This window comes from Ambystoma mexicanum, chromosome 7q, assembly GCF_040938575.1.
Source record: "Ambystoma mexicanum isolate Mex_15411 chromosome 7q, UKY_AmexF1_1, whole genome shotgun sequence".
Classification (NCBI taxonomy): Eukaryota; Metazoa; Chordata; class Amphibia; order Caudata; family Ambystomatidae; genus Ambystoma; species Ambystoma mexicanum.
In genome coordinates this window covers 809,196,002-809,220,326 of record NC_090941.1, presented here as the reverse complement: position 1 = coordinate 809,220,326, position 24,325 = coordinate 809,196,002, and the positions used below count along the sequence as shown (strand labels likewise).

The window sequence follows — 24,325 nt, the reverse complement described above, 5'->3', positions numbered from 1 at the left end:
TCTACTTTATATTTCTCAGTTAGGTACATAGACTCAATACATTTTCCAACATTACCATTTGCATTTTGTGTTATGCTAATGGGAATATTGTGGTGTTCATCCTCCGTTCCAGGGACTGGAACGGTGGATACTGGCCCGGCAGCCCAAGTTATCAGCCCAAGCGAAGCAAGGGTGGAGAACGAGGTCTCTGGACCATTATCCCCCCATTCCAGCCCCGGTCATGGGGGATGAAGGCCATTAGCACCCAAGATGGCCACCATGGAAAGGGAAGGTGGAGTTCCATAAAGGGCCCCTCTTTGCTTTCCATGGAAGCCTCTAGAAGGCGAAAGAGAACCCTATGACCTTATTACCACAAGAACATTATTCTTCCCTTTCAAATCTATCACAATTTCGAATAACTTTACCACAAAGCCAGTCCCATGTGGATATGGCCACTTTAACCCCATGTGTTGTCCCTCGTGGTCATGGCCAGTAGCCAGATTGTCCGGATCATGACCTTATTCCATGACCCAGACAATCTGGCCACTGCCCATGGCCACAGGCTACACCTCAGTTACCAAAGATATATCACAATTTTTTTGTACCTACATTATGACACTTGGTAAAAAATAAAACAAGGGCACATTTGCAAAACCATGCTTTCAGTTCCTTGCCAATGCTCCTTACACAAGTTTGCTGGAAATCCACCCATGTTTTATTTTTTCAAAAGTGTCAAATGTATGCACATACAATCGTCATATAACCTAGCCCCCCGCTTGACAAAATCCACTCACATTTTACAAAAACATCTATATCTAGATCTATAATCTTTTTGCAAACCTTTGTGTAGATTTGTCAAATGGCACCACATTTATAAGCCTTTACAATATTTTGGGACCCCCCTCTAATTTTGCCCCCTCTTGACAGAATCCCACCAAACTTCACAAAAACATGTATATCTAGATCTATTATCAGTTTGCCAAATTAAGTGTAGATTCGTCATATGGCATAGAGAAAATGTGATGCACCTCACGCTTCACCCCAACCTATCAGCGAAGAGGCTGATTGTCCGCAGAAATGACGTAGCCCAACTAGCTAATCAGTGTCCTGTCCGCAGAGAGAACCGGGAAGTGTGTCCGCATAGCAGATATGGATATCACACATTTTTTGGACTAACATTTTGGTTGTTTTAAAAAAACTACTGACTGGATTTTCACCAAATTAACAAAAGCACGCTTTCAGGACCAAGCCGCTGCCCCTGCCACTAATTTGGTGAAAATCAGTCCAGCGGTTTGGGCTGTAGGCGTGAGCAAAGTTTTTTCCCATTATGTCTATGGGAAAAAACAATGTGGGACCCCCCTATAACAAACCTCACCAAACTTTGCAAAAAAAATCAGAGTGGGCTATATACTTTTTTGCAAAGTATGGTGAGGATTCGTCCAGGGAGAGCGAAATTATAAACCGCCCAAAAAGTGCTCTTCCTATGGGATTAGCAATTTAACCATAACTACACAGCCACTAAAGTGGCTTTGTAATAAACATATTTGTGAAAATGTGCTAGTATGTTCAGGGTTGGCTCCAGCCCTATAATAGTTGGCGGGCTTAAATGTTGCCCCAAGGTCGGCATACCAGTCTGGAGTGTACTGGCAACAATGAAATTTGGCTAACCCCACCCATTCAACCTGCACAGGGTGGGGTACGGCTCTATGCTATCAGTATAGGCATTTTCTGAAGATTGCTGTTTTTGCATTTTTCAAAAATAGGCAGTTTGGGCACAATATAACATACACAAGGTTATAGCAATCCCCCATGTGCATGTCAGCTACAGACCCGGGCAACACCAGAGGCGGGGGGGACTGGTGTATGGCTAGTATTGATATAAAAGCATGGAATATGTGTGTGTTTATTATACAAGATGTTATGCGCATGCACTTGTCTGGTGGGCAATTAAAAGCAGATGGAGGGAATAGTCACAGAGCTCCCACAACACACAGGCCAGAGCAGGCACACGGGTAAACCAGGCCTGTTTGAGTTATCCTTGGTTTTCTTCTGGGTAGCATGGCTGAAACCCAAAGCTCAACTCTGCCAAAGATACAGTGTTGCACAAAAGCACAGAGAAAACACACAAGTACAATGCAAAACAGTTGAGATGAGTGTAATGTCCAAAAAAAAGACTAATATACAAATATTAAATATGCGTCAAAAGGAGTGGAAAGAAGATCCAGAAGAGAATAATTAATAAAGGCAAACCTGTTGTAGTGAAGCCCGTTTAATTCTTTCTTGGAATTGTTTTTAATAAAAGCTTGTAGAAGTCCTGAAACAGTAAACGTTCTAAATTGTTGCTGTTGGATGGACAGAAATGTAAGTTTCTGAGCTCACATCACTCAGATAAGCCAGTACACAGGCAGCTGGGAAGCAGTTTCATACATGCAATTGTTAAATTATGTTACCTCGGGTTCCTCAAATTATCCTGCTTGCGCTCTTGCTTTCAATCACATTAATATTGGTTCATAACAGCTTCAGTTCAGATTGGAATCTGACGGCTGCACCTGGCTTGTCTGGCCCCAACCTGTAAGAGCCTTTTTCAATAATTCTAACTCTCAACAATTACCCTCTTGCACCATTGAGTTTTCTATAAGTGAAGTGTGCATTACAAAAACATGCCAATGAGTAGAGCAACATGAACACATGTTATGCAAACTCATAATACAAGATCAATGCCCTTTGTTTAGAGCGCAGCACATTTTTTATTAAAAAAATTATCGGACCACATTCCACAGTATCAGTGTCAACACTATATTATACTTATATTAATCTCATTAGCTTCTTCAACATCTGCAATGAATAACAGGAATTCGACACTTCTCCCCATGGGGGATCCTTTCCCTGTGAGGCTAGGGAGGTGAGCCCACTCCGCAATACCCTCCCTAGGGGTAGAGGGAAGCAGCACTTCACCAGAAGACTCCCCCTTTTTGGGGACAAGGACTCACGTTCTGATAAGTAACTCCCTAAGTAACAAACCAACTACATACCGATCAAAATATCCACTGAAGAAAGGTATGGATAAAATGCCAACATCTGTTATTGTCATCAAGATACTCTAATTATTCCTAAAAAGGAAATACTATATGGTACTTAGATGAGGGAAAATACCTATGGAGGAATACAGATCATGGAACAAACAGAGAGAAAGGATTGTGACAGTACACCGGGGAAGGCCCAGAACAGACTTTCAGAAACGTGATTTTTTGTACTCGCAACCATTCCGCTACAATGTATTTTCAATAGTTGAGGATTTAGATCGGAGGCCTACGAAAATGTGTTGTATCATGCACGCAACCACTCTGATACAAAGTAATCTTCTGCGTAATTCATATCATTAGCATACCGGGTTTCCTTTCTCATAGAAACTCACTGGTTGCTTCTTTGAGGTTCCCGCAGCACAGAGCTCTCGGCCTTCTATTCACTGTCTCAGGGCTCCACCTCCTGCCCATCAAGGACTACTGCGTCGGTTTCTTACCCCAGGAGAATGAGCACTTTGAGCAACAGAAGAAGGGGCAGCCTCACTGCAGGACTCCCCATTCAGTGTTTGTTTGGTTCTGCGGAGCCCCAGCTAGCAGGCCACACTCACATTAACCACTGGTGTGCTGCACCCAAACAGCTTCCTGCTGCTCCTCACGGCCTTTCTGTTGCTGCTTCACCGTCACTGCCTCTCTCTCTGACATCATTTGATTGGGCTTTTCATACAAATGCAGTCTTTTAACTGGCTGCAGGTGTGAATGTGTAATCCGCCCTGCCTGACCCTCATTAAGATGACATGCCTGACCTATAAACTCTCAGTAGGTCTCTTCCTTGTCTCAATACCATAGTAGTAAAAGGACCTATTGTTCATTACTTCTAGTTGCTCTTCTTCGTCCCAGTACTGTTAATGGTTATACATGAGGAAGTCAGAGAAGGTGATTCACAATATCCCATGAAAGCAGGGACAGGTTGGGTTGATTGTCAGTAGGAAAAGGGGGATAGCATGTCCTTCTGAAAGACCCTTCACACAGGTGATCCTCCCTCACGTGTCCATCCTCAGAGTCAGGATCCAAAAGTGATGGCCTTTCCCTGGCCACCTGCATAGAGGGTCCATGGGGAATAGGAGTGGAAATACCCTCTGGTTTCTGACAGGTCGCAGACCCCAGTTGACTGACCTGGTTCACTCCCCTGCCAAGTACTGTGCTGAGGAAGATGGATTGTACATCTCTCCCTAATGATTGTGGATCCAAGACCCTTACATTATCTTCTGTATCTGGTTTACCTGGTTCACTACCCTGCCAGGTATTCCCTTGGCTCACTCTCTTTAATATTGTCTCTGCCCATGTATATGGGTCGCCGACCCTGGTTTTCAGGCTTTGCGGATCTTTCCTGCTTCCATAACAACCCTCTTACCTTCGGCTTCGTTGTCGGGTGTTCGTTGCAGGTATGGAGCACACCTGCAGCTCCGTTCGGTTTCTTGCATCCTCTTTCCAGCGGCTCCGCAGTGCTGGGTACAGAACCTGGTTAACGGGCTTCTCACAAGGTAAGGAGCGTTCCTGTTGCTCCGTTTTGTTTCCCACATTCTTTCTCACCCAAGGAAAACACCTCAGCCTGTGAACCTTGTGAAACTGTAACAGTTGCAAGTGGATAACGGAGACTCGCACTAAAAGCCCTGGCAGGAGAGTATACCAGGCAAGCCCAAGTCTCTAGTAGATTCATAATAAAATTCTTTGTCATCACTTCGCTAGTGAAGTTTTTTTTCGGTCTGACTCAATCCTTTGGGGAAGGCCAAAACGCGAGAAGATGTGGTTGATCATCAGGGCAGCTGCTGTTTCTGCCTTGCAATATGGGGCCAGGAGACATTCCACTAATTTGGTGAACAAGCATGTTACTGTTAACATGTACTTGTTCCTCCTAGAGGAGCAAATCACGGGCCCGATGAAATCTACTTGTAAATCTGACCAAGGCCGTGTCAACCCCTCTTCTGGAGGGGAGCTCGGTGTGTGAGGGAACCTGGCTGAAATTGTGCACACACAAGACACCCCTTCAAATATTGGTTGAGGTCCTGCCCCAATGCGTGACCAGTATGCAACCTCCCGCAAGATTTCTAGAGTAGTATGAAACCCCTGATCACTGGCTGTCGCCGCATCATGGGCGTGACTTAGCATCAGTCTTCGGAATGAGGTAGGTACCACCCACTGGTCACAACCAGAGATGGATCTCCTTACCAACAGACCGTCTTGGATTCAGAAGATTTTGGGACACTTCATTAACACACTGAGGTCCTCTTTACCAATGTAATCGGTTTCCGTCAGAGGAAAGTTCACAGGGTCCTCAAGGTGTTGGTAAAATTTCCCAATAATCGGATCCCCCTTTAAATCAGCATCTGGAGTCTCCTTACTCCACTGGGCAGTTGGGAGTTCATTGTGAGTATTTGTCTGGGACCTGGTGACAGCAGTGACCTGGATTTCCCCCAACAGGGACTCGATCTCAAGGAGATCCGCCTGGATGGCTCTGGTTTTGGCCAGCTGATCAGCCAGGTCGTTTCCAGTTTTGTCTGGCCCCTCTATCCTAGAATTACCTTTAATCTTTTTCCAATAGATGGTCATCCCATTAGAGGTGAACAGATCATCAATATTTTGTATGAGCTTGCCATGGTTAAGTGGTTTGTTATTAGCACACAGCAATTGATCAGGTGCTCCACGAACCCGTTCCGGACATAATCTGAATCAGTGATTATTACCAGTTTGTGGAGTCAGTGTTGCACGGCAGTGAGGATGGCCTGATGAACTGACATCAACTCCACCACCTGACTACTGCGGGGAACGATTTTGTAGCCAGAGAAGCGCTCCGGGGCATCATTCACCCAGGCATTCTCAACGCCAGCCGCCAGTTCCTTTTTGCCATTGGTGTCAACATGGTAGGAGAACCAGTCCACATAAACTCTGGGCATCCCCTCGCACTTGTCTTCTTCATAGACTGTGTGTGCGGAATTCAGGTATGCCTCCATGTTGTCCTGGGTTTTGAGACTTTTGTCCTCGAGACAGTTTCTCAGGCACAATCATGCAAGTCTGCCAGACCTTGCACGAAGGGACTCTTCTTGTTTTGGCCATATCTGACCTCCACAGTAAAGCCTTGCATAGACAGAATCCAGGAGGTAATTCTGGAATTACTTACATTTCCTGCCTGGATTCTGTCTCTTTGGAGGTATTGCAAAGGCTGGTGTGGAGTCTCTACTATGATGTGCTCCCCCTGGATGAACGGGCGCTAATTTTTCAATGCCCACACCGTTGCCTTCTAACAATCGTTGTATTTTTCCTCCAGAGAAGATAAATTCTTGCTTGCATAGGATATGACTTTATTGACCTTGTCATGCTTTTGGTATAATACTGCTGTTAAGCATGTATTCGAGAACCCTGTCTCCAAGAGGAACTCCTTGTTTTTGACAGGGTTAGTAAGACAAGGCACGTGTGAGAGACTTCTTTTGAGGTTGTTTTACTGCCTCGGCTTGTTCTTGTCCCCACTCCCACTTGAACCCCCTTCAACAGATGGACCAGGGGTCTTGTGACCACTGTGTAATCCTCAATGAACTTCCTACTGTAGTTAGTCAGTCCAAGGAGGCTTCTTAGCTCACGCAGAGTTGTGGGGCTTTTCATTTTAGTAGTGCTTCCACTTTCTCTGCCTGGGGACAGAGACCCTGAGGGTTTATTTCATGTCCCAAGAAGTTGACACAAGTCCTACACCACTGTGCCTTCTGGATGGACAGTTATGCTCTGGCAACCCTCAACTGGGTCAGAACATAGCGAATTTCTGCTATGAGTTCCTCCACAGTTGAGCTTTTAATCAAGACATGATCCACATAGGCCAGGTTACCCCTTTCACCCAAGTCGGGCATGGCCTTATGTAGGAAGATGTTAAATTCAGTGCCGGAGTTTATGTATCCAAAGGGAGTCCTGGTCCATGTGTACTGATGCCCCGCGAAGGTAAAGGCCAGCTTGTACTGGTCATCCCTACTGACAGGCACGGTCCAGTATCCATTTTTCAGGTCAATGGCAGTGTGCACCTTTGACCCCTGGATCTGGCCCAGCCCCTGGTCAATGTACGGAAGAGGCCATTGGGACATGTGGACCCATTTGTTCAGCTCCCTAAGGTTTGCACAAAGTCTCCATTGGCCATTTGGTTTTAAAATCCCCAGCACCAGATTATTGAAGATGCTGTTGACTGGATGAATTATCCAACGGTACTCTAGGTTTTTGATAATTTCTGTCAGGGACTCCATAGACGCGAGAGGCAAGCGATATTGCTTCACGAATACAGGAGTCATCCCAGGTTACATGGGAATTGTGGTAGTATGCATCTCGATGTGACCACAGTCGTACGAGTCCACAGCAAATATATCTTGAAAATCTAAGAACATCTGTTTCAACTTTTGCTTCTGTTCCTCAGTCTCACAGGCATCAGCGAGGCTGGCCCGCTGTTCAACCATAGCCTGAAGCCTGGAAAGACTTTGGGTTTCGTGATTTCAGTGATTTCAGTGGCCTCCTCGCGCTGTGTGGAGAGGTCTCTGGTTACGGAGGCAGTAGGAGAGGCAGTCATTGTGGACCTGGAAGATCATCTCATCCTTTCTTATGTCACATGTCACCCCTTCCCCCCTGTAAGGGCAGGAAGAATACACCAGAAAATTCCCCCCTTGCCAGCTGAAGATCCTATCTGACGATTTGACATTGTCATTATCAGGATTGGTCCTATCAGTTCATTTCCTAAGTCCATGGAAAAATGCTGGTCATCAACACCCATTCCAATAATGGTGCCTGTTCCCAGAGTGATACTCCTAAGTCGCTGATATCCACCACTATTGGAATGGTGTTGTGTTCTACATTGACTTATGGTGATGGGTTTAACCCCAACCCCTGCTGTTGGAGATGGGCATTGAGGTGTACATCAGTGTCAGGATTTTGCAGTTTCTGTCCACTTTTAATTTTTAAGTCCAGTGGGAATTGTCTGTTCTGTCCTGGGATGGTGACCCCCCTCTCCAATTTGAACTTCAACCGCATATGGCAATAATTGAGCTGACTGAAATGCCTTTTCAGAATCATCAAAGCCCATGGGATTGCCCCCCAGTCGGGACCAGGCCTTTTAATTTATAAGGTCCAAATTAATTGCAAACCGATTGAGAATGGCACTGCCTAAATAGAATGCAGCTGGGAAGTCTCGCACGACCCAACAATTATGCTCTAAGATTTATCACCTATAGAAATTTTTAGCATAGACCTGCTAGGCAGGAAATGTTTGGAATTGGGAGTTTCCAGGCCCATTTCCCACTTATCATTCAATTTAAATGTGGGAATGGTTGGAACCTTTGGGAGTTTCCTGAACATGGCTTCGCTGATTAAGCTCTTTCCGTTGTTCCATCACACTCTGGCGAGAACAGGCTGCTTCCCATCATTTAACTGAATAGGGAGGAACAGCTGTTCTCTAATTTTCTGAATGTCAGCTAAAATTTGACCTATGTGGAATGCCACTTGAAACTGGAAGGAAGGTTGATTTTCAGGAATGGAGAGGAGTTCCCATCACCAGTTTGTTGTCCTACAGCAATTACTTTAATTTCAGGTATTTGATTATTTGAAAGTGAAACTCAATTTGATCAGATCTTTGTTCAACCATGTGGCATGGGCCATTTAAACTATCATGGTTGACACTTTGTTTTCATTTTATTGGCCGGTTAGTCTGAGTCCTGAGGAACTTATTTACACAATCTTATCAGGGGAGACAAGCTACGGAGGAGGTAATTTCCTAATAGACATGGGCTCCCCTCTGGAGTCACGACTATAACCGGGTGCTTCTCATTATGTCACCCAATTTTAATTTCCAGATCTGCAGTCCCCTCAACATGAATTTTATTCTCGTCAAATTTCTAGAGTTGTCCAGCAAGAGGGAATCTGGTGTCTCTCCCCCCCCTTCCCGAATTTATCTGCTCAAGACAAACATGACATCAGATGAGAGAGAGAGAGAGAGAGAGAGAGAGAGAGAAAACACACACACAGCGGCGCTGAGCCGTTCTGCCTTTGAATTCCTCTTTTTGGGTGCACATGAAGAAAATAAATGCAGCCATTCTCGTGGTGTCTGTGCTCCATCTCGCCCCATATGTGCTCAGCAGACACAGCACAGCCTTGATTTCTGTAACTGCTAAAATGCAGTTTTATGATGCAGGGATTTCTGTTGGGCTGGTAAATCCACCCTACAGAATCTTGAGAATTACTTTGAATCAAAGATTTAAAGGTCTTGCTCTGGCTTTTCAGACCAGGTTTAGAGATTGCTTAGGATGTGAAGTTTCCCAGTGTGTACTAAATGCGTTCTACATCACCACAGAAAGCAGTGACTACACTGTAGTAGCTGCCAGGTTACTACACTGTCCTCTAGATTACTTTAGAATTCTTAGTATGTTCATACACTAAATAAATGCTTGATAATTTCAACCCTTGGTTCGATCATTAGCATTCAAGCCGTAGACCGCCAAGGGGGCTTTTGCCACACTTGGAATTTCGCCCATCCCATAATAAAGAGGGCAGTTATTTAAGCTTGCAAAGAAATAAAATAAGTGATATGGACTTGACTGGGTTGACATGAAAAATTATTTCTTACTGGAGTCGTATGTTATTATTCCAATTTGTTAATGTTTATGAAATTATACTGTACTCACTGCAGAACAAGAGATGATGGCTGGAAGGTTTAGAATTAATCTTAACCTCTAGCATTGCTTTGGGCAACCCTAAACCATGGTTAAGGCCATATGTAAATTAGGTTTGGTCCCACCCCAAAATGGTCAGTCCAGCCTGAACTGTTTGGTCACATCCCTTCTGCAAAAGACCACAAACATTCCCATGTTTTGGCTTTGTTGGGCCTCATCAGTGAGGAGTAGCTTGGGTATCTAGGCCCAGCAGGCACGGGACCCACGTCTGGGCATACCGTTGCCACCCAGGATGACTACAGCAAAACAAAAGAGGTGATGGCTGGAAGGTTTAGAATTAATCCTATCCTTTGGTACTGCTCTGGGCAACCCTCCAGACCATCGTTGTATGCCTGCCAAGCCATTGCAAAAGGGGAAAGACCATATGAATATCTATATTCACTGCACTTGTGCTTCTTTTTTTTTAATGATTAATAATACGAATTATCTTTATTCCAACTTAAAGCCATAAAAGCATGCAACAACAACAAACATTTCATTAATATTAAAAAAGACAAAGCAAAAATGTTTACACAATTTACATGAAATAGACATGATCCAACAATTAAGTGTATAGCAGCATAGTTCCCCAATGTCATTAAGAATCCCTTACAAAAAACATAATTTTACATACTTGGCACTTCAAATAATACCTGGTGTTGATGTTTTGTTAAAACAATCTGGTCCTTTTGATTAATTCTACATTAGTACCCAGCGAGGGGGTGTGGTGGCCTCTCAGCCAATGGGGAGGCTAAGTATGCGGGCATTACTACATGGTAATCCCGCTGCCCAGAGACTCCTCGCGGCCTTCGGCCAGCATCTCCCCTCGCTGAGGAATCGGGAAAGTCTTCTCCCGCTCCCTACCCTTCCCCCATCAACAGAATTCCATAAACCGCACTCCCACCCCCACTTCACTTATTTTCTGTCCATTTTGAGAGCAGATGCGCTGGGAACACTTCAGTCCCCAGTGCGTGCGCGCCCGATTTGCGACAGGTCGTCATGGAAAGGAAAAAGGGACTGCATGTAGTCCCTTCTGCCTTCCCATGGTGGCCATTTTGTTTGTTTACTTTTTTTCCTATTTTTTTCAATGGCTGCCACGGAAAGGGCAAACAGACTTTGTTTTCCCTTCCCCGGTGTGCATTTTTTGAAATGTTCTTGTTCTGTTCAGGAGCGCCAGAGCATTTCAGAACAGAAAGAAAAATGCTTTCGGTCTAACGGGGTAAGAAAGGCATTGTAACTATGGGCTACACTCAGGCCTGTAACTATGAGCCCCAACAAATATTTTCAAAAAGTGCATTTGTTTCTTGCAGCTCTAACTATTGTGAAGAAATCACAGTTTGGTTCATCGAATTCCGTCCACATTTATATTCAAATCAAGGCCACACACGTCAATCAAATTATAAAAAGGATAGTTGAATTAGTTGCATGTGCACATTTATAGAGATACAATACTCTGTTTGTATTTTGTTACCAATACGGTCTCTCGTTTTGGTTTTTAGATTGTCACTCCCGAAGGGAATCAACCAATGAACTATTTCTGAATTCCAATTTTGGATATCTGTATAAAAAGTCCTGAAGACGGGTCCAGCACATCCCTGATAGCATTAAAAAAACAGCTACAGAGCTTGATTAACTTTCGCCAGGACCTAGAAACACACTTTCTGGTGTCGACAAAGTCAAGGACAGTAACTTGTTGTTTGAGGTCTTATTTAATGATAAGATGTTCACCTCACACTTCTACCCCACAACATCACCAGTATATGATGATTGTGTTAAGTTTAAACAAACTGGTTGAGAAAATTGATTTTCAGTATATGTTCTTTTATGTAATGTTATGTACAAACAAAATGCATGTTTGTCTTTCTTTTTAACATAAACGTCTTTGAGTATTTTGTATTTATGAATTAAAAGATGTATATCTCTATCAATTTCTGTCGTCATTAATTAAACGACATGAAAGGTAGCACTCTGTGCAACTAGACATACTTAGTATGTGTGTAGGCGGGTAGCTGTTTCTGTGGTACCTTCCATAAAAAGGGGTGCCCATATTACCAGTTTATCCTTATTCATGTCTGCTGGAACTCTATCACGGCCCGGTTTTGCTCCCTCTTTGTGACCGTATGGCCGCAGCCACATTGTCTAACCCCAAGTGGAGCAGGCCTCCACTGAGCAATACCTTGTGTCTCTGCCCTGTTGGATTAAAAACTCAGCTACATCCCCTCCGTAACGAATTGAAAAAATGCTCAACCCACTTATCTGGGATTATGTTACAATCTAGTTCCCTGTTTTGGCACCAGAAACACATTTCCAGAATGTCACAATATCCCTCTCTTCATAAGCATTCGCAAATCGCTTTTGCTTAGCACGTTGTATAAAAAATCTATGTCATAGGAATTTGGTCCTGGTTAATGCCGACCCTGCTGACAAGCAGGCTAGGACAGGATTCTTAACTTCAATACGTTCTTGGTCATACCAGGGGGTTTGGCATAGGGTACTCCTTTTAACCATTTGTTTAGAGGTGGCAACAAAAGGGAGAATGTCATCTATTAGAATCTTAAATTCAATGATTATCGTAATATCAGTGACTCCTCTACAAAAGGCTTCAATATGTGGGAGTATGGTATTATAAAGTCCTGACTTGGTTTCATGGTCCACTATGTTGGATCATTTAACAGCTTTGCGGGCGTGGCCCACCACCGAAATAGCCTCAGTACGGTTTGCTGCCAGATCTGTAGGCGGACTCTCCCCCTTTTACCCCCAAGGAACAAGGTGATAACCAAAGGCTTGTGATCACTAGCGTGCCTTTCTATGATCTCAAAATCTATCACCCAATTCCAGAACAATAATATAATCGATGAGCATAGAGCTGTTCAGGCCAACAAAGGGTTTCCTTGCGGGCTGATCTTTAAGAAACCATCCATTACATGCTCTTAGCTCTATTGCATAGAATGAGCGGGCACCTCTCTAGCCAGCTTGTGTGCCTTCACTGGTCTCTGAGCACTTAAGGAGGGAATATTCAATGCTAAATCTTGATCTTCCCAGATACCGTCAGATCTACTATGGGCTCCATTTGCATGTTGAGGTCGCCGGCCACCATCACATGTGTGCCACTCTGATTTAAGATCTCCCATGAAGTTATCGGCTCAATTACTCTGTCTATAGTGGTCATTGTCTTTAGCCTGTTGTACATGTTGAATACAAGTATTTGCTGACCAGTAGGGACCCTGACGAACAGACACTGCAAATCGATCAAACTAGTGGCACAGGGCTTCACCCGCCAGTTGAGATTCGAATCAATAAGGACAATCAAGCCCCCACTAGGCCTTCCCTTTTGGCCCTTCTGGGCTACAGTCTGGAATACCTAATCCACCTGGAATTCCACCCTACTGGTGGGCCAGGTTTCCTGAGGAGAATATGTTGGTGACCCCTTATGAAGTCACACCAGCCAGGATCTAGTAAATGTCTTGCTAGGCCTGCTATATTCCACGAGATTGGTTTACACAAAGGTACAGAGAGGGATGACTTGGGACACTCAGCTAGTCATTCCACCTTATCAAGTCTCTGTCTGACCACAACAGGACCTGTGCCAGCTTTATTCTTAAGAAAAGGAAAGTTGGAGGGGGCAATCCCTACTAACCCGGGGGCGGTCCCAATGGCAACCAAAGGGCCTGTAGGACCCGTCCCACTAATTACAAAGTGCTCATCGATGGGTGAGAAGATCTGTGTCCACGGATGCACCTTCAAGAATATTGCAGTGCCTCGGTGTGGGTAAGTTCGAAAATCAATAGACAGTAGGCCATCCACAAAACACTTATAAGTAAAGGTGATTACCTCTCTGAACCTTGAGCAGAACCGGTTCAGGAGCATCTCAAGACTTTCCTCTCTGCCTTCTCTCTTCCTCTTCCCTGCTGATCTCCTGTCTGATACTACACTGGTCACATGGACACTCTCTGAACTTCGGGCCTAGGTCCCTAGCCGCCCAGTTGCACACCTGCACTGCCTCCTGGCAACCCTTGCACTTTGTTTCTGCAACCCTACAGTTCCTTTACCTGCACTCATTCAGACACTGTTGTCTGCCCTTAACCCTTGCACTGCCACCTGCTGGCCGCACTACTTGTTTTTGATCCTGTGTCCTTCACTTGCCCTTCTTCCCCTTCCCCTGGCACTTTTCCCCTCCCCTATTACCCGCACTTGCGTGATCTCAATGTCACTAGGACTAGTAAGATTGTTGTCTTTGTCCTCCCTTTGTTTCCGCTCCCTTGCCTCATCGCGCCTTGAAACACTTGTGTATAGGTGCGTTTTTAAATGTCATATCATATCATATGCTGTCATGCATGCGTTGACATCCGCCTTCATTCCATTATATCTCCTCTAATTATAGAAGTGCATCCCTTGACAACTCTGATCCAAGATGTACATTTATTTATGAAAGAGTCCTGATTTTCAAAAGCACCATCGTGCAGTCTAGGTAATTATGGGAACATCACCTTTTGGTAAATTGGTAGGTGGCCTTAATCTAAACCCTTCCCTTTCTTGCATCCTGGCTCCGATCCCCACTGACATTCTTCGTGGTGATGGGCTATTAGCAATGTGACGTTTGATGATGTCAATAATGGGGGAACAGGAGGAGGGTGGTCATGCTTCATACTTCGAGCTCCCCCAAATTCCATACGGGGCTGCAAAGAGCTCCTGAGCTCTTCCCACGCTCCCATGGATATTTGCCTCAGGAGCTCTTTGCTCTCCTACTTGGTTGGCCTCAATTTGTGATCTTTTACAACTAGTCTTGTTCACGACTGGGCCAATTATTGCAACAAGGGACCGAATAGAGGTCTTTAATGCCACTAGGTCACTTGCAATGCTTTGCATCATTGATGAAGGAAAAGATTTCAGTGATTTCACTTCTTCTATTATCTGTGAAAGGGCAGCTGCACATTCACAGTTATTAAGACATGAGCCTTTTTCCTCCACCCCATTAGGGTCCACATTTTGCCACAGTACACTACCTCTTGATTTTGTCCCAGGTCCCTCGCCTTGCTTTTTTTACAATCTTCCTGGCTTTACTTTTCCCCTGCCGAGAGTCACTCGGCTCTCCCAACAGTGAGTATCTATCAGAGAGATTAATTGATGGATCAACTACAATTACTACACTCTCCATTGATTTGGCTTGTGACCATTAAGGCTGACGGGGGGAATTGTTTATCCTCAGGAGTCGTAACAGAAGTCTCTATTATGTCTGTTGTGCCCTTGATTGCTAGTTGAGAAGGCTGATGGGGATAAACCTCGATCACCTCTCCTGAAGCGTTCACTTAACTCACTGAGGCAGCAGTAAATGAGAGGTTTCTTCCCCCTTCTTGGCCTGTTTTTTTCTGTATCACAAGGGCAACGGGGGGTCTATAACCTGAGCAAGAGGGTGTTGAGTGTGCAATTTGGCAATTGATACTTGTTCCGCTCCAATTGCCTCAATACACTCCGTACCACTGCCTTCTAACGCAGAATTGGGAGCTGCCCCAATCATGCTTACCCCTCCCCGTATATGCCCTTTGTGGGATGGGAGGTTTGCTGGTTCTAAGCCATCAATACATTGGATTAAAAGTTTGATTTCCGATATTAACACATTCACCTCATTAATGGGCTCAAACATACTATGTATTCTCTTCCTCTGGCTATTAGGAGACAGAGGTGCTGCAGCTTTCCGTTTGAACATTGCAAATGATGAACATAGCGTTTCACTGGTGTTTCACAAGATCTCAAAGCTCAAGAAATTCAGAGATACCCACTTCAGGGACGATGACAATAGCAATGACAAATCACAGTAATGTCCATGGTGGCTATAATGCGGACAGGACATGCCCAAATTGATAAGGGGGCAGCCAAAGTACATCTCCCCCTCCCTGTTCCACAAAAGTAAAGTAGCCAGTCAGTCAATTAAGGCTCACCGTATGCATTTAACAACGAAAATCCAACAAAATATCCATAGCCACCAGTGTGAGTAGGGCACGCCCGATTAGCTTAGGATGCTGCCAAAGTCCGTCTCCTCCCCCCTACTACATGAGGATCTGGCAAAGGTGACAGTCAATAGATCTAAAAAATTGCCCGCAGCTTCTCAGCAATACACTCACAACTAATCTCTCAGCGGGTACTTGTCAATTGGCAGCGGCCGATAAGAAAGGCAAGGACTTAAACTTCCTATTTATTTCCTTTAGTTAGAAAATCAGTTCATAGCAGCCTGCTACCTCCTCCCACACCTGTGTTGAAGTTCCTAAATTGATGTGTTCATGTTTAATTCCGTGTTAACCTTGAATCATAATACAAAGACAATGTAAAGCTATCGTGGCACAGATTTCTCTGCAGAAAATGCAGATTTCTCGGAGAGTGCCGATTATAAGTGCTCTCAGGAGATTTTAGATATCACTTGCAGATTCTGCACATGTCCTCCTATGCCCACCCTTCCTGGCAGCACAAAAGTCTGCAGCCTCATAAGGGACGGAGGAATTACTGGGGGCAAGGGAGGTGAGGCAGCAGTAGGCTAGCAACACAGCAGGTTCGGAATTTCCCACATTTGAAAATGTTGAATATGAAGAGCTTTTGTGACTTGGGGGTTGTTGTTTTGCAGTTGATTATTTTTAGCATTGAAATGTGAAAATGCTGTGGCTGTCTTCAGTGTCCTTGCCTCCGATTTTCAGATCTCCCTTGCAGGCTTATTCAGGAGGAGAGGAAATTACTGACAGGCCCATTGGTCAGTACTCAACCCCCGAGAACTTGTAATACTGGATAGCTGCACCATGTGAGGACAGGGTGCAGGATTCACATACTCCAGCACATCTCAAAAATCAGGAATCAGTAAGTTGGCAAAGGGAAGTCCGTTTAATGATACATATATCAGCATATGGAAATCAGCAGCATTGCAAACACCTGTCTCGCTCCGACTTCCTCGAACTTCAGTCGAACAGCCATTTTTCTAGGCTAAACTCGTCATCATTGAGGTCTAATTCTACAAAAATCATCATGCAATCTAATTGGTTGGGAAAGGTAACTTAAGTATACGTGTTATATCTGTATATGACAATAGACCATGCGGATTGGTTAACTCTTATCTGGTGGGCTTCTACGTCCATCCCTCTACATCACACGTGATTGACATCACTATGAGTACAACGTCCTATTGGTTACAATGTCTATAGGACCCTAGATTACATGGTCCATTGTGATTGGGCAAGTTACACCCCTAAACATAAATCTCCACTTTAATTAGCAGCAAGCAGGCTGGACACCCAGGTGCCTAGTGTCCGAAGATTCACCCTGCCTCCCTTCCATCAATCAGTGGTTTTAGGGCGATGTGTCAATTAGTTGGCTACGGAAGGCCCTGAAACTGTAGTCTCTTATCAGGAAAAGTTATGGCACCCTCGAATCTGGGTGACATCAGGCGGTGGTACATCTTCGCGCCTGGTTGGTCACGTGTTGGTTCACCGTGAATCTGCTTCAGTTTCCAGCTTTTCGTGAATTTAACTCTCCTTGTAGCCCCACCACCTGCCTGGGCCTCCTTATCTTGACCTTTGCAGGGCAGGCTGGTATGCTCTGAAGTTTCGATTCTCCTTAGCTGAAGCTCAACTCCCTCTCTTGGGTTGACCTCGATTTCCCAGGCCTGAGCCATCCTGTTAAGTTTTGATTCTGCTCTTTTCCTTGCCTTAGGCTGGGTTTCGAAACTTGGCCTGTCAGGCCTCTGGCCTCCTGGGTACATTTCTGCTTTTACAAAATGGAGTCGCACGTGTACATTATGCTGTATCGAGGTAGACGTATATGGTTGGCGCTTGCCGCTCTAATCTTCTACTAAGCATTGCAAGCAGTATCAATTTCTTAGCTTCTTGCGTTTCAAGCCTATTTGCACACATTTAACAGGATCGATTCTTTTGTCTTGGTTCTTTCGCTATGACGTTTCTTATGTTTTAACATTGTGTTGTCCTTCGTGTCTCTTTCATCTGTTTTCATGGATACACACGTTCGCGTGTTGCCTTTTCTCATGCGTTAGTCTGTCCAGGCCCTCTTCTCATCATCGTTTGTCTATCATCAGGGCTCTTTGTGTCTCCTCATGGACAGTCTGTAAATACTCATCGTTTCGTATCAGCAGCTGGTATGGTTGTCTGATTGGTACCATGCTGCCCAAGGTTGTCTGGTTATAGGCACTTCAACGGGTATTGCTCTTCTGATGGGCACTGGGCATAGGCCCAGTGCAGCTCTGTGTTGGTTCAGTTGCTTGTCATACGTCACCTACCTTGGCGAGTATTTCACTGGCAACTCGCAATGGGGGGAAGGGGTGCAGGCCATATCTGGGACCTCCTCTACAGGCTTCACATTTTTTTCATCACAGAAATTTGATGACATTTTCAGCAGATTTTCACATATGTTTCCAGTTATTTCTACTGCCTCTAAAGATCAATGAGATTTAATAAAATACTCTCTGCAGAAGACCAGGGGCCTCATTACAAGTCCAGCGGTATCCGTGCTGGTAAAACCGGCATGCTGCCGCTGGACTTGTGAATTGTTCCTGCGCCTGTCTACATGGAAATACCACGGGATTACGACTCTAGTGTTCCTGGAAGTCAGTCGCCGGAAAATCGTTAATCCCCATTCCCTTTGAGTCTCATAGGACTCAATGTGAATGGGGATGACGGAAGCACCGGCACCGTTAATGACGGTGCTGGTGCTTCTGTGAAAGTCTGCTGATGGCTGCCGGCGACAGACTCGGAGTATGCCGGTTCGGTTACAATGGTGCAAGTAGGCTTACCGGCATCGTTGTCCTAATGAGGCCCCATAACGTGCGATTACTCAAAATGTAATGAAATCAAAGTATCTAATTTACACATATGCAGAAAACACTTTCCTGCCTTGTGGTATAGCTTAGGAAATGGCATATAAATTCGTATTGCCAAATGTTGACAGAATTTGCCAGTGGTAAGAGGTCTTATGAAGTCTAAAGTGCACATCTGCTTGGTATCACAAATGTGCTATTTGGAAATCTCCTTGTCCAGAAACACGTGCTTCCTTACAGTCGGTGTATGTACCTTTGTCAAATTAGAGTTATTGAGGAAGAAAATTTGAGACGTGTCAGGTGTCAGAGGAGGAAGCGGGACTGATCTTTGTAGGATTTATGAACAGAAAGAAGAAATTCCCATCCCTGGGGTACAAATATTAAGGCGCAAAGCTCTATGGCTTATCAAAAATAAATGGGGACCAATTGATCCTTTGGGACGATGGATCAACTCCCAAATCAGTATTAAAATGACAGGAATTGGGTGAGCAAAATGGATAACTCTCTAATTAGCTGGGCCCTGTTCGAAAAGGGAGTGTGTCTGTGGGTAGACTCAGGATAGTCTTGCTCAGTGTCTGTCCACAACAGCTGCATTGCAGTAGGTCCAGATAAGGAGCAGCTGAGGCTGTGTGGAGCACTTTGTTGTCATTTTGGTGCAAAGACCGCCCTGTGTAGTATATAGGAACAATAGTTTAGAGTCAAAAGGGGGTAGCAAGTCAGGCAACTCACCTCGGCAGGGATTAATTGACAGTAGCGGTGGGGTAAAGAGAGACGTGTTGCTCCACGGGACTGCAGCAGAGTGGTGGGTAGCCTCCCTCTAACCATTGCTAACTCAGCAATGTGAGTTAAGCTGAAGGGCAAGTGAAAGAACAGTGACATCTTCACTAAAGCAAGAGCCCTATTGAAGATTCTAATCGAACCTAGAGGAACATCCAAATGCAGGTGCTGGCCAAAGTGCACTTGAGCAGCTAGCTTGTACTTGAGAAATGACTCCTTATACAGTGGTCCTAGGGCTCCAGATAAGATTTTGAAGTGGATGCGTTTTACTGACATTTTGAAGTTGTGAGTACAATTATATTTTAGGCAATTCGCCTTCCCAATGTGAGTACTTTTAGGCATGTAAAAATACATATTTGAACTCTTAAATAGACGTCTGCTTGTAATCCATACTACTTTGCAAATTAAAAGATGTTTTTTTACCTTAAAGTTCCTCTCCATATCAAGCAGTAATCATATCAGATGTCCTTCTGTGCACTGCTCTGCTGTTACCACTGATCAGACCTGTGGAGCTCAGTGGGGCTGCTCCTATATGTCAATTTCCTATTTCTTTAGATTATTTTCCTGTTTTATTGTTACACGCATTTGCCTGTTTTTAGGCTGTAAAAGTGGCCACATCACTCTGGGGCTCAATGTTCCCCGATCCTTGCAAGCTCTCTACTCGGACATTTGACTTCCTCTGACCCCTTCACATTATCAACATCTGTCACCAATCCCCCATGGTGATCTCATCTTGCCCCTGTGTCTTTCCATCAAGGCAACAGATGCCAGGCACGCATTATAGCACGGAATGTATTGGCTGGGGGTGAAGAAAGCACCAGATCCTGACATCAGGTGTTTCTAAGCAGGTTGAACTCTGCTAATCCTACAGTGAAACCTTTCGTTTCTAAAGCTATGGCTGAATACATGGAGAGGATCCTCACTCGTAGGTTGAAGAAGTCTTTAACAATGATTACACTTGGGCCAGATGGAAGTAAATCCATTAACACTGAGTTGAAGATGATGTCACAATCCTTCTGATTCCAGGATAGAAGCAATGTGTTGTGGAAGAATTACCACTGACGATTCCAATGGATTGGTGAACAGTTTAATAGTAAAAAGCCAACAGGACAAAACAAACTAACGACAGTGCGAGACATTGATGCAAATAAGAACACGCTCCCTCCAAGCACTGTTCTCTTGTATCCAAAGGAACAAATGCATTTCAATGGAAGGGGTGGTCATGACAGGGCAACAAACCCTACTGAAACAATGTGGCAAGCAGCGAACAAAGACCCACTATACAAGTCTTTTATACCAGCTACGATTTTACAAGTTAGACAGTGTTATCAGGAAGGACAGCATAGCTTGATACATTTAGTGAAATTTAATGTACTCTGAGATTCACACACATTCGGAGGTAGGCAAGAATGCTTCCAGTATGATGACATCTGTATTCTAATGATGCTTTTCCTAAGAAAGTGGGGGCCTAAAGCACGCTTATACATGTCAAAAGGGAAACATGTCAGTAGCAAGGGATGTGAATGCAATCATGGCTACACTCTAGGCAAAGACCCTTCATCACAAAGTCATGCACAGTAAAGCGTGCAGCCTCACCTAGCACACGCAAGAAACAGTGTTTAAACATTGCAGTTTGCGGTTCGGCTCAATATTATAAAGTAATGATGTGCAAGGGGATTATGTAGAACTCCTTGTTCCTCACAGATGACCATGACCTCAGGTGAAGTTCAGTAACTTCTTTATTTAGTTCCAGTACATTATGATGGTCATATAATGTCAGGTACATCTGGGTTCAGGGCAACATACACCTGCATCCTCCCAGGTAGGCTTACATCTCCCAACTGACCACATAGAACCACAGTCACACATAAACATTCTAACCCTTAACACTCCATTGTCAATCAATACACTGACCAAAGGTTCCATTAGGATGCAGGATAATACCAAATCCCTACATATTTCCCTTCCTTAGGGACATAAAAAAACAAGTAGATGACTTAACCATAATGGCTAATAACAACACGCACACAAACAACCCCACGTTCAATGCACTTGCCTCATCACTCCTAACTGAGAACATTCTGCTAGTCTCATTACATATTCCAAAATAGTCCACACAGCCGTGGGACACAATTACAATCAATGCCCCTTCCTCTTTCTACCAAGTGAGGAAAAGGCACCCAACTGCTCAAACATCCTTACTAAAACTTTTACAAATAGAGGCACCCATACCTCTCTTCCTAAACTTGACTTCTTCGTCTCACAAAAGAACACACACACACATCTCCCTCACACCCAACAATGCAAATCGGTATGTACCTAAATACACACCACCTCCAACTAGACTGAGTGTCCCAGATACCCGGGTAAATACTTCACTTCTTGTGACACCAATACCCCTAAATTGCCCATGTTGAAAGTATTCCTAAATACAATACAGCTCCTATTAGGGACAACCACACTTCATTCACACCAGCATCATACCAACATCAATGACTCTACTATAGTCTTTGCTGTATCATCATGAAACTCTGAATGGTTTCTAAACCAAACAACCAAACAAAAAACTTTGTTTGACACTCTAAACTTTAGCATTAAATAAGGTCTTAATACATCTGCATTACAAAAGTCCCACCTGTGGAAATAAAACATTAGTGCACATAACTATACTTCAGATTCCACATACCAAACTCTAGCAATGTTGTCAATGCAACCTATATTTCATTAAATGTCCAACTGTGGAAGGAAAAGCGTGTTAGTTAAACATGACCGCACCACTATTTTTTTTTTTCTTTGCATCATAACATTACCAAGTATTTGTTGACAGAGGTAACAGAGGCCACGACTTTTACACACCATCCGTGCACACCTATCAAACATGCTAACTACCACTTGCAAGAAACCTCTCATACCAATGTACCTACAACATAAATACCAAATAGCATTTCAGAAAACACTATTACTACGCATATCTCAATCTCTTTCTACTAATATGCAACTTTAACCTACTTAATAAAACCTCACATTTGGATCACTTAATCCCTTGGTTGACTAATTACAAACACCCTTGATACCTAAATCCAAACTAAAAACTATAAACTTTGTTCTCTGCTCTTAAGCTTCAACAACTTCCATGAAGTACCCCTATTACAGGACAACCTATCCCACAAGAAACTACACCTGACAACATACAGGTTCACGCTCTCATGCACTCACGCTGTCCAAATGCCATTCAGGCCTCACATGACAACAGATTCTGAATCAATAACTAATTATAACTACTTAACCAATTCAATGAAGGCAAGACCAAATTGCTTCGTTTACTTATGCTCGTGAAAGCATCATCTCTTAACTTAAAAGTACCTCTGTTATTCATTCCGGCAATTAAGATCATTCACAACTTAAGCTTTTTTTTAAAAAAAAATTCCAACGAGCGGAAATGCAGCAACAGAAATGGATTTACCAATCCATCTGCCACACTTCCTTTTGTAAATGTCACCTCCCGAAGCGTTCCTTTCCTGGTATGTTCATAATGCTGCTTTTCATTGCTGCCAACCGCCTGCTATAGAAATTGTACTCCCTTTGCCTCCTACCGCATCTCTCAGTTCTTAAGTAGGCTCCAAGCCCCTCAGGAACTACTGACAACATGCCCTCAAAGTTCCTCATCACCTCATATGAGTGATAGCTCCTCAGGCACCTCCTTAGCGCTGCTGCAAATGGGCCCTTGCCCGTCCAGGCACTACACATGTTGTCTTGGGCAATATTCTTTCATCTCTGCACATGGGCTCTAAGCCCCTAAGGTGCAGCCACGGGCTACAAGTCTCTTAGGTGCAGGTATGGGCTCCAAGCCCCCTCAAACGCTGGAATGGCCCCCCAGGACCCTCCTCTGCTCCAGGCGCTTTTCACATTCGCCACCAATCTTCTATTTAACATATAGGCGCAGCTTAGGTTCCCAACCTCTTCTATTGCTGCTGCCCCAACTCCAGGCCTCAAGCTGTACAACATCACTCCTCATTGTTTCTTTTCCCGGCGCAGCTTAGGCTCCAAGCCTCTCCTGTTGCTACTGCCTTGGGCTTATAGTCCTCAGTTGCACAGCATGCCTCCTCATTGCTTAATTTCCAGGCGCAGCTTAGGCTCCAAGCCTCTCCTGATGCTACTGCCTTGGGCTATATCCCTCAGCTGCCCAGCATGGCTTCCTCATAATTTCCAGGCCTAACTAGACCCCAGGCCTCTTCAAATTGCTACTGCCATGGGCACCAAGCCCTCCATGCTGCAGCTAGTGGTCCCAGACCCCTTACGCAATCAGTCTCTGGGCCCTCAGCCCCTCCTCAGTCTCTTGCTTTCCTCTTTCCCTGACCTGTCCTTCTAGTGACAGGCCAGCTGGCCCCTGGCTCTGGCGCAGCCCCTTACTTTCTGCCACTGAGCTCCATGCGCTGGGCCCTTCTGCGCCTACAGTTTTAAGCGCTCGCCCTACCTGGGAGGTCTTCTTCTTGGGTTGGGGGGAGGTGTATGTGCCATCTTCAATGCTGTCCCCCCAGCACAGCCAGCATCCTCGTCGCCAATGTAGAACTCCTTGTTCCTCACAGATGACCATGACCTCAGGTGAAGTTCAGTAACTTCTTTATTTAGTTCCAGTACATTATGATGGTCATATAATGTCAGGTACATCTGGGTTCAGGGCAACATACACCTGCATCCTCCCAGGTAGGCTTACATCTTCCAACTGACCACATAGAACCCCAGTCACACATAAACATTCTAACCCTTAACACTCCATTGTCAATCAATACACTGACCAAAGGTTCCATTAGGATGCAGGATAATACCAAATCCCTACAGATTACATAACATTGTCAATTCCCAAACCTTCCCCAACAACTGCAATAGTACACTTTGATGGTTCCAATTGCCAACGAATGATTGGCAATGGAAATAAATCTGAAATCTGTAAAAGGACTTTACTAATTCATTAAATTGGGATTGAAAAATAATACCGTGTTCTAGTGTTGGGCACT

The 24,325-nt window shown here is 44.5% G+C and overlaps 1 protein-coding gene across 2 annotated transcripts in view; it reads left to right on the top strand.

Annotated features, from left to right (window-relative positions):
* ARHGAP42 (Rho GTPase activating protein 42) overlaps positions 1 to 24,325 on the top strand; it is a 979,121-nt gene that overhangs the window by 772,931 nt on the left and 181,865 nt on the right. The window lies entirely within an intron of this gene.